Below are 15,614 nucleotides of genomic sequence, written 5' to 3' on the forward strand. Positions count from 1 at the left end.
AAATTCATTCTTGCTTTATTGTAGTTTTCATTACCTAAAATTATATCTGTCAAAGACCAATTTAAATTTATTTCTGGACGTTTTGAAGTGATCAATCTTTGAACTTCCTTCCAAAATGCCTTTGTTAATTGACAATCAAAGAAAAGATGATTTACTGTTTCAGTTTAGCTATTACAGAAATGGCACAGACTATCATTTTTATATTCATTTTTTTTTTGTAATAAGTTATTTGTTGCAAAAATCCTATGATTTATTTTAAACTGAAAGTCATCATCTAAATTTAGTTCCTCACTATATATTCTTTTGAAAAATAGGGAAGTATTAGATCTTAAGACATGGTCATAAATACCTCTGCATCCTTTCTTTTGACTGTTAATTATTTTAACTGACAATGGTTGTAATGTATTTTCTTCTTTTTGACAACATGTAAAAAAGGCATGACAGATAAAAACCCTCAGACTCTTTAATACTTTGGTATTGTAAAAAGCTAGTATTTATGTTGTACTTGTTTAAAAATTCATTAGATGATAGTAAATTTCCATTACTGTCCAAAAAATCATTTATTAAAATCACATCCCTATTTACAAACCTTGGATCGCAGAAGCTAGGTTTCCTATTATGAACATAGAATTATAAAAAACAGGCAAATCACAGAAATCAATCCATTTCTTTGGTTGTTGCTTATTTGAATGTATAAGTCCTAAACACACGTCTTTCCAAATTTATTCTTAATTGTTTGGGTTTTACTTTTTATAAAGTCATCTCCAAATTTACTAAAATTTAAAAGGAATGGATACATGCCTTTCACAAAATTGAAGTATTTAGTATTATAAGTCAACAACCTAGTCACTTATTCATATGGCATCAACATCGTTTTTTAAGTGTTAGCAACATCGTTTTTTAAGTGTTAGCAATACAACGTCAATATCGTTTTATCCCTCGTCGCGCTCAGAATTAAGAGGATAGTGCTATGACTGGTCAGCCCGGTAACAGTATAATTAAACTGCGTAGGGTATCATGTCACGTGTCTACGACGTGATATTCCAGTGAGGCAGCACTATTAAGTTGGGCATTGTGCTCACTGCTACAAGTAGATGATGTCGTTTATATGACTGTAGAATTGTTGTAAAAGCGTTAAACACGCGCACGCACACGCACACACGCGCACACACGCACGCACGCACGCACACGCACACGCACACGCACACGCACACGCACGCACACACACACACACACACACACACACACACACACACTACGTCTTGTGGCTTCCGTTAAGCAAGAATGCAAATCTAATAAAAACGAAAACTGTTTATATATTTGCTACTCTTTATATGTAAGTAAATGTTCTGATTAAATCGTGGTGATATGTAATGTAAGCAACAGTTAATGCAATACAATTGTACGGACGTCACGATCTATCTTGAACCATATGCTTTTCTGAGGGGTAACAAGAGTATTTATTCCACACAAAACGATAAGTATAACAACATCTAAAACACAGATAAATTTATATGTCTTGAAGTGAAGCAGAATGTACAGACATGTAACCATTAACAAAATATCAACCACTGCAAATGATGATTTCAAACTAAACCAATTAGGGGCTTCATTGGCTGAGTGGTCACTGGCCTCGACCACTTGTCACCTCACCGATATATGGTTCAGCCAAGATGCAAGCGGATTCCTGAAACAAAACCCGGAGAGGTACGCGGGATCTTTACAATCAAAAGCTGGAAATTCGTCTATATATAGTTTAGCCCTTATCATGTTGGATATGACTGAATCTGCCTTTGCGAACAGTGAAGATCTTGAGAAGACTGCGCGGATATGCAGGATGATCAGGATATGCACTGTTAGCCATTCAGTCAGTATCGTTTTGGTCAGCACCGCTTTTAAAAGTTAAAGGTACTATTCAAATTTGAAGACGGACAAGTTCATTATAGAAATGTAGCAGGGTAAGGCCTAAATTGTGACTGTGTGACTTTATATAGATATCAATTACAAACAATAAGTGGTGATTTTATTAGGGCCGCGAATCTAATCTTAAAAGCGGTCTTATTTTGTAGAAATGAAGTCTTTTCCCTGATTCGAAAAAAATACATTATTTCAAGATGACTGATTTGTAACGGTTGAATTTGTACTTCGGATTTTACCATCGTAGATCAGAACAATTATACCGTCACAATTATTTGATATGATATGTACACATTCTCAAAAGAATATTTCGTAATGGCTAGCTAGAATTGTTTAAATTTCTTAATACAGTTTTCTGCCAGATATATTCTAATTCAAAGAGGCATCAATAGCATATAGGCATTTGTTAAGATTTTTTCAGAGTTAAGATTATCCGGGTACATAGTGTGAATATGCTTGTTTCTGTTAAAACACGCTTGCGCGTTAACATGCTATGACGTCATAGCCAAATAGTAAATATTACCTAAATCACACTATGTACCCGGATAATCTTAACTCTGTTCAGCGACCCTAACTCAGTGCCAACATGGCGGATGTAAAGCCAATACACATTTTTTTCAGTGTAATTTCGATGTATAAAGGAATGTTTCGGTTGTTATATCTGTCTCTATTGATCAAGTGTATATTTATTTCAAAATGTATCATGTTTAATATATCAACCCTTGTGTTTTCAGGTGGCATACCGATGAACAAGGCAAACTTTTCAGTAAAAAATTTTGCAAAAAATCTTAACAAATGCCTATATGCTATTGATGCCTCTACTATTTTGTTGTTTGAAAGCAAAAATATACTGCTTTATAGGCCCGTTTACACTATGTTGTTGACCCACTACATGTTGACACAATACATGTTCATATGAACTGACAGCAAGAAAAGGGATAAAAACCTAACTTTGAGTTGATAAAAACAGAACTCAGTTTTTACATGAGGAAAGGATAAAAACCTAACTTTCACGAAATCGCGGGAAGGATAAACACCTAACTGACTAGTATCCTATAGAAATGAATGAGTTGACATGTACATGGTCTGATTATTGTAAACATTACTTTATTTTTTTAAGCGGTATTGTCTTCAAACTTTGTCATTAATTTTACAAGATGTTATATGTATGCCCACTACAGTCAAATATTTTTTCATAATTTTAATATTATGCAAATGGCAATGTTTGCAAAAATCTGGATAAACCCTCAAAAATAATTCAATATAAAAGTCAAAATTATTATATAATTATATAAGAAATTATTTAATACCACCGATGTTCGAAGTTCTGTAACCCCCAACCTTCTCTCTCTCCATCTCTCTCTCTCTCTCACACACACACACTGTTTCAGAAGAATTGCGTTTGTTTCAAATCTTGTATATCTTATAGTGTAAGATAGTTTATATAGGTGCTAGTGGAACATGCTGATATTGTTTAAAGGGGCTTAGATTTATGATTAATTATTAAATGTGATATTTTTTCAGAAAGTAAGAAGGGAAGAAAAGTGTTTTTGTGTGTGTGTGTGTGGGGGGGGGGGGGGGGATCATGGACTGACAGGGCAGGGGTGTGGAAATCCACACATTTTTCAATTTTTTTTTTCAATTGTCCACGGACACTTAAAATCCACTTGTCCATTGTCAAATTTCACTCGCTCGGATTTGTAACATTAAACCTTCATGAAACTGCAAATAGACTGGCGAGTTAGGACAATAAAAAGAAAAGCATATCACAGTAACTGTGGTAAAAAATAAGCTGTTAAAATATTTGCCTTTTAGAGTTTATAAAAGTCTGAAATCGCGCAAGCAGGGTTCGGGATCTTTTGATGCCATGCCCAAAACACTGTCCACGCATGGTACAAAGCCAGAAGAATTCAGCGAAAGACTCTTAAAACATTCCGACTTGTTTTTAGTCATACTTGCGATCTCTGTGTGCTTTTGATTTTCATTTGGCTGACTACTGGCTCCCATATTTCTTTTGACAGTGACTTATTGTCTCAGCAGTTGGAATTCTACTAACAAACTTGTCGAAATACTTTTTTTAAGTTGTTTACGTTTCTGATTTTTTTTGTCGTAGTCATCACGGATTTCATACATTAAATTATCTTTATCACCTCCATACACTTAAAGCAACACACAATCTAAATGATATTTTTTGTTTTCTCATTTTATACCTGAAAAATTCTGCTTGTCCGCAGACGCATAGAATGAAAAATGCACTTGTCTGCCGGCAAAAAAAAATCACGAGTTGGACAAGTTGGATATAGGAATCCCACATCCCTGCAGAGGTGGGTGGGTCAAAGAACTTTGAACATCTATAATTCATACATAAAGCACAGACGAACAGCTATGTTTTCGTTTGGTTAGGTGTTTATCCATTCTAATTTCGTATTTATCCAGCACTGTTTCCTTAACCAGTTAGGAATTATCCACAAATCTAAACCCACCTCATAATCATACAGATTTTAAGCTATAAAAATGAATTTCAAACTTTGATACTGTTAAGCATTGTCTAAGAGATATTTATTGAACAAATACAGTTGATAAGTAAGGTCTTGTTGCAATTTCTGGTACTTTAAAACAGTTAGAAACATAAAACATGTTCATTTTGAAGACTTCTTTGAGTACATTTTAATGAATTCCGGCCACATAATGTAACTTGTCGATTGAAATATTTAGTACACAAAACATGTTATCAATACAGGATATTATGGCTATCAAAAGTTTTACACTAACATTGCATACTAACATAAAAACATGAAAAAAGACAGGGAATTTAACTACATACATCGTCTTTCTGTCAGCCATGTTCGCACTGAGTTAGGGTCGCTGAACAGAGTTAGGATTATCCGGTACATAGTGTGTAAATTCATACACTCAAAATCGGTTATACGTCGCCAGAATAATTCATCATTCCACGGACATTTAACCTCTTTCCGTGTACTAAACTAAATAAAGTTAAAACATGGTTTTTCTATACCTTATTACTGAAAGGATAATGTCTCTGTTTTCACGTTTGATAAACTAGAAGTAACAGAGTGACGTGATTTATCGTGCCAAAATATAATTTGAGCCGTGCCATGAGAAAACAACATAGTGGGTTTGCGACCAGCATGAATCCAGACCAGCCTGCGCATCCGCGCAGTCTGGTCAGGATCCATGTTGTTCGCTTTTAAAGCCTATTGGAATTAGAGAAAGTGTTAGCGAACAGCATGGATCCTGACCAGACTGCGCGGATGCGCAGGCAGGTCTGGATCCATGCTGGTCGCAAACCCACTTTGTTGATTTTCTCATGGCACGGCTAATTTATTTTTTTAAATAAATTGCAAACGGTGAGTACATTTACTATAACTACAACGTTACTATCTTTCTTAATTTAAAACATGATATCAAAACATCTGAAACATTAAATAATTCCAAAACAAACAAAAAATGTCTTAAAATAAGCCTGAAATATGCGGATCTCTGAAATCAGCTCCTAAATCATGGGTCGATATCTTAAAAACAAACACACGGACCTATACGTCTTATTTCATCATATTATGAGCAATATGTCCATTTACAACTGTGAGAAGTTTCATTTAAATCTAAATCGTAGAAAAAGTTCTATTTGCGAATGTTATCGAAATTGTGATTTTCCCGTAGACTTCTATTTTGAAAACTTGTATGATTTTTGTCTAGCAAAAAATCGAGCACTCGATCCTATCTTCTTTATTTGCCGCATTTTCTAAGTATATAATGAAGATTTGAAAAATATGGTTTAAAAAAAGAATTGATCCGAACTTGCAGAACTACCTCAACGGTAAATGACAGGTAAGGCTAGGTAAGTTTTTTTTTCTCCGAGATATTCATGAGATACAATGGGTGATGTACAAATACAAAATGCATTCCAAATGTGTTCACAACTTATATGTTAGTATCTATAGGTCTTCTTTAACAAGAGTTCTAGTCTGTTCAATGCAGCAAAAATCAGTTTAAAATTACCATAAATTTAACTAGAACGTCTAAAGCAGACTTTCATCTGAATCAAATGGTGTGGTAATAAAACTGAATAGCATATAGAAGCTCCAAAACTATTTTCTTCTCAAAAGGGTTCGAATCTCTGGTCGCTTAACTGAAAATTTTTATCATTCTTTCCTTGGTTTGCTGGAAATAGAAAAAAAGTACAGTCTGTTACAATTCATAAAGATTGGCAACTAACAAGTATTATCCAAGTATTATCAGTAAATTAGCTCAAATTTAGAACATCAATCCTCTTTGGTATAAATTTGTTTTAAATGCAGAAGTATTTTGTATCTAGAGCTGCTTTTGAGAAAAGCGCATTTCTCCCAAAACTGCCTAATAATTTGAATAGTAAGTCAGTGTTTATATACTGTTTACTTACTACAAATATACCTTTGAAGAGTACAAAGGCTGCTTTTGGGTCATTCAAGGGCCATAATTTCGAAGTGCCTGGACCATTATGGCTAGTTATCAAACTTGGTCGAGAACTTATGGTCAAACACATTTTGTTAAAGTTAGGTGAAGATCGGATGAGAAATGTTCGACTTAGAGCGCTGGCAAGAGCAAAAAGACCTATTTTCGGTAATTCAAGGGCCATAATTCAGAAGTGCCTGGGCCGATTTGATTGTTTATTGAACTTGGTCAAGGACTTATGGTTAAACACATTTTGTTTGAATTTGGTGAAAATTGGATGAGAAATATTCGACTTAGAGTGCGGACAAGAGTAAAAAGTCCGATTTTCAGTAATTCAAGGGCCATAATTCCAAAGTACCTGGGCCGATTCGGCTAGTTATCGAACTTGGTCGAGGACTTATGGTCAAACACATTTTGTTCAAGTTTGGTGAAGATTCGACTTAGAGTGCGTACAAGACACACAGACACATAGACTGGAGTAAATCAATATGTCTCCAACAGCACTATGTGGTGGGAGACATAAGTACGACAGTCCTATTTTCATTTTTTACTTATATTATTGAAACGTACATATTTTTAACTTGTATCGAAAATATATGAGACACAAAGAAATATTATGAATTTTATATCGTCTGTTAAATTGCCGGTGGCCCGAAACAAATTGTTATACGAGCAAATTGTATACAGCTTAAACTCAGTATTTCGAATTCCACGGGACCGAACGTTTAACTTTGAGATAACGAAAGTTAGAATAAAAAGTACATTTTGTGTACTTGTTTTCGGCACGGCACTCGAAAATGACCGAGGTAGCCGGAATTTATAGATAAGCGAGTTTCAACTGTATTTTGAATACCAAAAATACTTATTACCACTGATGCCTTGTGTTTGGTGTACATGTTTATCGCGTGACTTTCTTCTAGCTTTAACCAAGAGTGTAATGACAAGAATCACTAAAGCGTCAAAGCTTCCGCCTGTTATTGCATTCCCTAGATGCGAGGAAACGATTTCGTCTTTCTTTGGTTTCGGATAGCCGGAGATGAACTGCTGATATATTAGACTTTCTGAGATAGCTTTCAATGGTACTTCTGTTGTTTTGATGTGCAATTCCTCTCTGTCAACGATACGTTGAAGAAAAACAACAATTTCTCTGAGTTCTGTGTTGTTATGCCGGAGGACAATATCAAATCCTAACTCAATTGTGTCTCTGAAACAGAATATAAGTTCTATCTTAAGTTATCTTTTCATTTTATATGCATGACAGAATCAAATTTCAGAGTAGCTCTAATCAATTTGTGGGACAGTTTACAGCATAGTTATAAATATAAATGGTTCAATATAAGTGTGTGTTTTGTCAATGTGTACGCTATGTGAGTATGTCAATGTAAACTTTATTACGATAGTAATTAAGCGCCAAGTTGGTATTAAAACATTTCCTTTTTAAAGACAATTCCTTTCATAGACTTTTTTCAAATTCACATATATGATAGGAAAATTTGTGCTGAAAACAAATAAAAACAATGGGTCACCAGGCTTGTTTTTGTAAAAAATTGTTTTGAACACACCCACTGTTGCTGAAACTGCCAGCGATTTTTCAACATTTTCATAATTTTCCGCTTTATTATAAATACCAACCAAAATATGCATCAAGACTACACAATAAGGTTTATTCTTTTTACAGATTTTATTATATACTTATTTGATATCATATTAGTCATATTTGTAATACTATATCCTTACAATAATGGGTACGAATGAAAAAAAAATATTGTTTCATATTCACTTTGGTGAACTTTTTTCAATAAAAAATAACCATAGTGAAGAATATCTTTTTAAATTTTGAAAAAACTGTTTCATAGATTTTTTTTCCTGTTTTTCTTGTGTATAAATAATTGTATTGTGAGCATAAAAATGGTTTAAAATGTATGGGTCACCAGGCCAAATGTTATGTTAGGACCGCTTGAATACAACACCTGTTCGGACGAAAAATAGCGCGATCCTGACCAAATTGATTACATGTATATCTGCTAGAAGTTAAACAAAGTTTTTCTCATGGCGCGGCTCCAATATGTTAATTCAAAAGGTTACCTGATGTAGCCATATTGACACGTTTCAACTGTTCCTGTGAGCAATACTACGAAAGACCGGTAGTGACTTCACACTTCAAACTTCACACTTCATACTTCACACTTCACACTTCAAACTTCAGACTTCACATTTCACACTTCACATTTCACACTTTGTATGTGTATTAAGAATTATATATATGAAGTGTGAAGTGTGAACTGTGAAGTTCGAAGTCACCACCGGTCTTTCGTACAATACAGCTGATCTGCGATTTGCTGTTTCATCACAGCTTTTAACTCATCCGTAATACTGACAAATTCTGTTTCGCTTGACATCAAAATACTGATACGAACTATTTCTGTATCAGGTGCAATAAATGTAATTGTCCGCAAACATAATTCGGATAAAGTGACATTAATATTAATAAGTTTCAGAATTATTGCTCTTGGACTCTGTTTCCATTTATACTAAAGTACAACGTAATTAAATACGCTTATAGTTATATTCCTTCGACTATTTAGAACAGTGTTAAAAATTCTGGAGTAATTTTCTAATTGTTATCAAAGAAATGAAGTAGTACACTGACCTGCTTTGGTACCCAGCACTACTGACATTATCTATTGTTTGTAGGAACCAAAGCCTGGCCCAAATTTCACGAAAAATCGTAATTCATTTCTTAGTAATGAAAGTTGTTTTAAAATCGTGCTATTGCTTAAGTAATTGGTATTTGGTGTTGATTTTTTTTCTATAACAATGTATTTATAGCTAAGTTGCAATATGGTTAGTAGCATATGTCTGTAGTGCTTATTTCTGTCACGTAAATATGATATGACTGCTAAACCTAGGCACGCAAATTTCAAAAGACACACAGATATATTCGACAATATGCACCATACCTGAAAAAAATCAGATATATAATTAATATATAAATAAATTAAGAGTGTATATACAGGCGTAAATTAAATAAAGTTTGATATGAATATTTGGACTTATTGCAAAACGAACCTGGCGGTATGCAGAATATACAGAAAGTATATAAATCTTAAGCGAGAATTATAATATGTCTCGATTTAACTGCCAATTAGTTAAGAAAGAAGGTCAAAGTTTGTGTATTCTGCGATAAACAACGGCTGACACACGGACCGGTAAGGGAGCATTATGACGTCAATTATGATGTTAAATTCTTGCATGACGTCCGGTTCTTTTCTACTCGAATACATGAAGTCTGTCAGGATACGAGTTATATGACCCAGGGAAGTGCCTATGCCTTTAGTATCTTGAACAATGAAATAGGACCAATCGCTAATGTGACTATGACTTAGACTAGCTGACAAACGATATAGAATGTCCTTTATTAAACGAATAGCTGGCGACACCAAATATCTCATACATAAAATTTAGTAGCAAATGATTCCAATTAAGAGCTAGTTAATTTTAGGGATGAAATAAAAATCACTTAATGTTTCAATTATCAACCTTTAACTCAAAATCAGCTCAAACTCCTATAGGCTGGAAACACTATACTTGACTGGTCTTTTTGTCTTTTTGAAGTTCTCGTCAGACAATGTCTTTGAACAACAACGTACGAGTCATATCGCATGGATGCACACCCTATGTCCTCTTAATCAAAGCTGCAACTATATATGTTTGTCCTGACTCCTGGATGCTCAGCCCTTATATGCTATCACATGTAGCATTAATGACTGTTACTGGATAAGATTTAAAAGAGGCAATAACTCTTTATACCCAGTTTGTTTATACATTCAACTGAATTGAATATATTTGATGAAGATTTAATTTATAAAACAAAAAGATTATTACATATATTTGTTTAGTATTTCCTAGATTTAAATCAATCTCAAATGATAAAGCAAAGAAAAAAAAATGAGCACAGTATATCATTAAATGGAAGTAAATAGCTTAATTATAATTCGATAATAAAACATACAATCTCACATAGTCGTGCCATTTCTAAAAGTTATATTATGAATATTAAATGCTGCTCCAAACAGCATCATTTCGTGATCCACATAAACTAAACGCTTTATTTCTTCAACAATCTGTCTCTGTTTTCAGTGTCAGGTTGTATTACAAACGAAACGACATATCCTGGATTTTTTGCATCTACTATAAATGGAAACGCATTATTAGATATACATTGTAATGTTATCATTGCTACCACACTGTTCTTTAAGGAACTGCTACATTGTAATCAGAAATTAGTAACCGCTTCATGCGCTACAAATGGGAATACGCTTTAATTAAGATAATTTCAATTTACATAACTTTTGTATCTCTCGTTCAAAAAAGTGTTTTAATCCATAATAACTGTAGCGCCGCAAACCGGCTTAATCAGAACTATATTACACAAAACTTTATATGTACTTTGTATTCCAAAAGCGAAGAAAGACTTAATACCATCCATGAAGAATTATTGTTTACTTCTTTATAACGGATATGTAGGAAATCGCATGTAACTGTTTACAAATATACTTACTTCGATCATATGTCATTGTTAGGTTGAACATATCTTTTGGTAAAACCGAAACACTGGTGTTTGGGTTAATTCCATCTTTGTTGTGCAAATATTCCTCCAGTTTTTCAAGAACATGTTCCTTTTGCAAAGCTTGGACTACACTCTTACTCATACGTACATGAAATTGCTTTACGGTAGCTTGAAATACACTGTAATAGTATCAAATACTTAATATTTTATCATATTATCTAGCTACATGCCGTACTAATATGGAATATTTAAATGAAATTTTATTTCAAATTTGCAAAATATAGTTTCTCTCTCTTTATACTGCAAAATTACCATTAATTTGATAATTATAAAGGTAAAACTGTATAACGATACTATCGCAATGTACGTTTACAGACAAGTTTGACCAGCCAGAAGTTTCTCTCTGCAAAGGCATATAGTATATTTAATTTAATAATATATTATTATTATGCCCCGAAGGCAGGCATATTATTATGCCCCCGAAGGGAGGCATATTAGTTTTCAACTGTCCGTCCGTTCGTTCGTTCGTTCGTTCGTTCGTCACAACGTTAACTTTTTGCATGAAGGCACTTTACTCGCGAACCACTACACTCAGGACCTTCAAACTTCACATGCTGATAGTACTTATAGAGTACACCACCTCTACTGACTTTGGGGTTACCAGATCAAAGTTCAAGGTCACAGGGGCCAACGTTAACTTTTTGCATGAAATAACTTTACTCGCGAACCACTGCACCCAGGACCTTCAAACTTCACAAGCTGATAGCACTTATTGAGTTTACCAACCTTACTGATATTGGGATCACCAGATCAAAGGTCAAGGTCACAGGGGCCAACGTTAACCTTTTGCATGAAGGTACTTTACTCGCGAACCACTGCACTCAGGACCTTCAAACTTCACATGCTAATAGTACATATTGAGTATACCATCCATAATGACTTTGGGATCACCAGGTCAAAGTTCAAGGTCACAGGGGCCAACGTTAACTTTTTGCATGAAGGCAATTTACTAGCGAACCACTGCACCAAGGACCTTCAAACGTCACGTGCTGATAGTACTTATCGAGTACACCAACCCTACTTACTTTGGATTCACCAGGTCAAGGGTCAAGGTCACTTGGACCAACGTTAACTTTTTGCATGAAGGCACTTTACTCGCGAACCACTGCACTCAGGACCTTCAAACTTCACATGCTGATAGTACTTATTGAGAACACCAATCCAACTGTCTTTGGGGTCACCAGGTCAAAGGTCAAGGTCACAGGGGCCAACGTTAACATGTTGCATGAAGGCACTTTACTCGCGAACCACTTCACCCAGGACCTTCAAACTTTACATGCTGATAGTACTTTATGAGTACACCAACCCTACTGACTTTGGGGTCACCAGGTCAAAGGTCAAGGTCACAGGGGCCAACGTTAACCTTTTGCATGAAGGCACTTTACATGCGAACCACTTCACCCAGGACCTCGCCCGCTTAGCTCAATAGGTAAGAGCGTTGGTCTACGGATCTCGGGGTCGCGAGTTCGATCCTCGGGCGGGGCGTATGATCTCCGCGACTATTTGATAAACGACATTGTGTCTGATATCATTAGTCCTCGACCTCCGATTCATGTGGGGAAGTTGGCAGTTGCTTGCGGAGAACAGGTTTGTACTGGTACAGAATCCAGGAACACTGGTTAGGTTAACTGCCCGCCGTTACATGACTGAAATACTGCTGAAAAACGGCGTTAAACCGAAAACAAACAAACAAAGCAAACTTCACAAGCTGATAGTACTTATTGAGTACACCACCCCTACTGACTTTGGGGTCACCAGGTCAAAGGTCAAGGTGCTGCGGGGGCATTTGTCACCATTAGTGACAGCTCTTGTTTAATGTATTTATACATAAAATGGTTATCAGAACAGACATGAAGAGAAACTAATTAACAATGAAGAAATGTTAATAGTTCATAACCTGTTGACACGGCATCCAAAACACCTGGTGACACGATCTCTTCCCATATAACAATATCTTATATGTACATGATTTTGTCAAAGCAAGAAAATTACTGTTTAACATTATTTGACTTATTTGATGGCGTTGATTAACAATCTACAGAAAAAATATGCTATGCCATCTATAAGTTTACAGTTTACAATGATCATATTTTAATATTTGTAATTCTCAATCATTTATCTGACAGTAATATTTATATAATTACTTGTCCACTTTTAAGAAGAACAGTTACCTTCCTATACATCACGTTTTTCAACTTCTGAGTCATCACACTGACCATCTTTGACACAAGATCCACCGTCTATTTCGCTCTAGCACTGTGTCAAAATAAACATGGAACATTCAAGTAGATGATAAAAAAATCATAATATTATGTAGCTGATTTTGCAGGAAAGTATAAGGTAAGTAACAATATTGAAAATGTAGCATTTTAAAGGAAATGCCCTCGTATGACCTTCATCAAAATGAAAATGTCATTTAGCAACATCATTCATGTTGATTAGTTATGATGTGTAAAATGCAGAACAACTTTATGTTACATTCATACGGCTTACATTCATACGGCAAGAGTACGGCTTCAGAGATTTTTTCTACACAAATTAAAACCTGTATGATTATTGTAAAAACTGATAATACTACATACTATTTTTCGCTGATTCACTGTGTTTTTACCTTTATTTACTATGATTTGCATATAGAAACACTTACTATATATGATGCATGTCTGGATGCATTTATATGTAATTCCAGGCGGGACACGTTACAACGTTGAAACAATAACATGTGACAACATATCAACGACAATTGTTACGTTGTCGCTCCTTGCAATTTTGTTAATTAAATAAAATATTCATTTCATATGTTTATGACTAAAAATTTTTTTCGAAGTGGACTTTTCTTCTATAAAGTTTGGAAAAACGAAATAATTATCAATTGATATTAATTAAAGGTTTTAACTGATGATTGAAATAGAACATTTACTTGCATTAAAATATAATTTATTTTAAGGACAACAATGGATCCTTAACTTCTGAATTACAATGATAGTTGTATTAAATTGTAACGACTATACTATTGTCATGTTACGTCCGGATATAGATTATCGGAAATTATGTAAACTATAATCTTCGCACGTAGTTATGTGATAGGGACGTCCTCAGGCCAATACCTGGTATGGATTAAGAGTTAAGTCTTTCTTGTACACATTTTTTAAACTTATTTCGTCTTTAAATTAAACAGACCATATTAGAGACGACAAAATTCTAATTATAATAATTATATGCTGCTTATTGTCGATTCCATTTCCGGCTAGGACTAAAGTTATACCGCACGTGCGATGACGTCATCTGCTAGATGACGACTCTGCCAAGCTTGGCACTCAGTGCCAATGTATCCACCCCTCTAATCTATAAACAGCTAGCAGACCCTTGCACTGTCGACAGCACCTGGTAAGAGCTTGTCTTAAGCATTATGGTTCACAATTACTTTAAAATGTACCAAAACACCCAATGGCTGTATCTCCTGCCATCAAGAAGATATAGTTGCCATAAAAGATTGTCAGGAATTTCTGGCAGGGTTTGACAGTTTGGCAGAATGCCTTAACCTACAAATATGTAATAAAGTTAAAAATCCTAGATAGAACCTTGTAGTCTCAAACCTAGAATAAACCTCTCTAGTAGACCTAAGAGCCTTATTCTGTAGTCAATAATAGATTGTTAGCACTTGCTATAACAATGTACTAGACTACCACAATTTAATCTATAAGCAGATTCCTTTCAACTATATAGGTTAACTGATTGATTCATCCGAGAGCTAGAACCATCTAGAATCTATTACAGATTTCCTGACAAGCCCTATAGGCAAGACATGACTTATAAATAAATAAAATGATTCCGTTTTAACTCTATTTCAAGTATACTCCCTTTTATTTCCCCATTCCCCACATGTGTTTGCAAAAAACCCACGTTTGGATATTGATGTGTGCGCGGATTAGCAGACCCCATGTATAATATTTCAAAGTCTATTGCAGTTAGAGAAACCAGCGAACAGCGGATGTGCAGGCAGGTCTGGATCCATGTTGGTCGCAAACGTACTATATTGGTTTTCTCATGGCGCAGCTCAATTATGTTTGTTTCAAATTCTTTTTATGATATTATGCTCAATAAATGTTCCCTGTCTCAGTTTAGACGTTACGTCATCTTACCTTAAAATGGACTTACAGCTTGTAAATATATTCTTTATGCTGTAGATAATTACCTCAGAATCTGTGTATGCCTTTTTCCGACGCCGACACAAGCAACGCTATTAAAATCCCTGTAACACAGAAACATTACAATTTTACTTTTTCGGAAAAAAAACATCGTAATAGGCGTTCTAAAATACTTTTAACGTCTTTTTATTTTATTTTTTTATATAAATAATCGAGACGTTTAAGCTTATCAACAGAGTTTAACTGATTCTAAAATGTAGGCATAATAGATTCTCATTTTATTTGAAATTGAACTGAATATTTTTTTTTGAATTTCAGCAAACAAAGGTTGCTCATTTATTATCCCCGTCATTGTGGAGAGTGGGGTATATTCAGTGAGTTATTGTTATTGATTTTGAAATGTAGGCATGACTGATTATTATGAGTGTCCTTATACTTGAACGGAGTATTAGTCCATCCTTCATTAT

The 15,614-nt window shown here is 34.6% G+C and overlaps 1 long non-coding RNA gene across 1 annotated transcript; it reads right to left on the bottom strand.

Annotated features, from left to right (window-relative positions):
- Positions 1–10,953: 10,953 nt before the first annotated feature.
- Positions 10,954–15,462, bottom strand: LOC123557468 (uncharacterized). Its single transcript, XR_006687657.2, has 3 exons — positions 15,195–15,462; positions 13,171–13,255; positions 10,954–11,118 (listed from the first exon to the last, which is right to left on the bottom strand). It is a non-coding gene; the product is annotated as an uncharacterized LOC123557468 (long non-coding RNA).
- Between the last annotated feature and the right edge of the window lie 152 nt (positions 15,463–15,614).

Source organism: Mercenaria mercenaria, chromosome 5 (genome assembly GCF_021730395.1).
Source record: "Mercenaria mercenaria strain notata chromosome 5, MADL_Memer_1, whole genome shotgun sequence".
In the NCBI taxonomy this organism is placed as follows: Eukaryota; Metazoa; Mollusca; class Bivalvia; order Venerida; family Veneridae; genus Mercenaria; species Mercenaria mercenaria.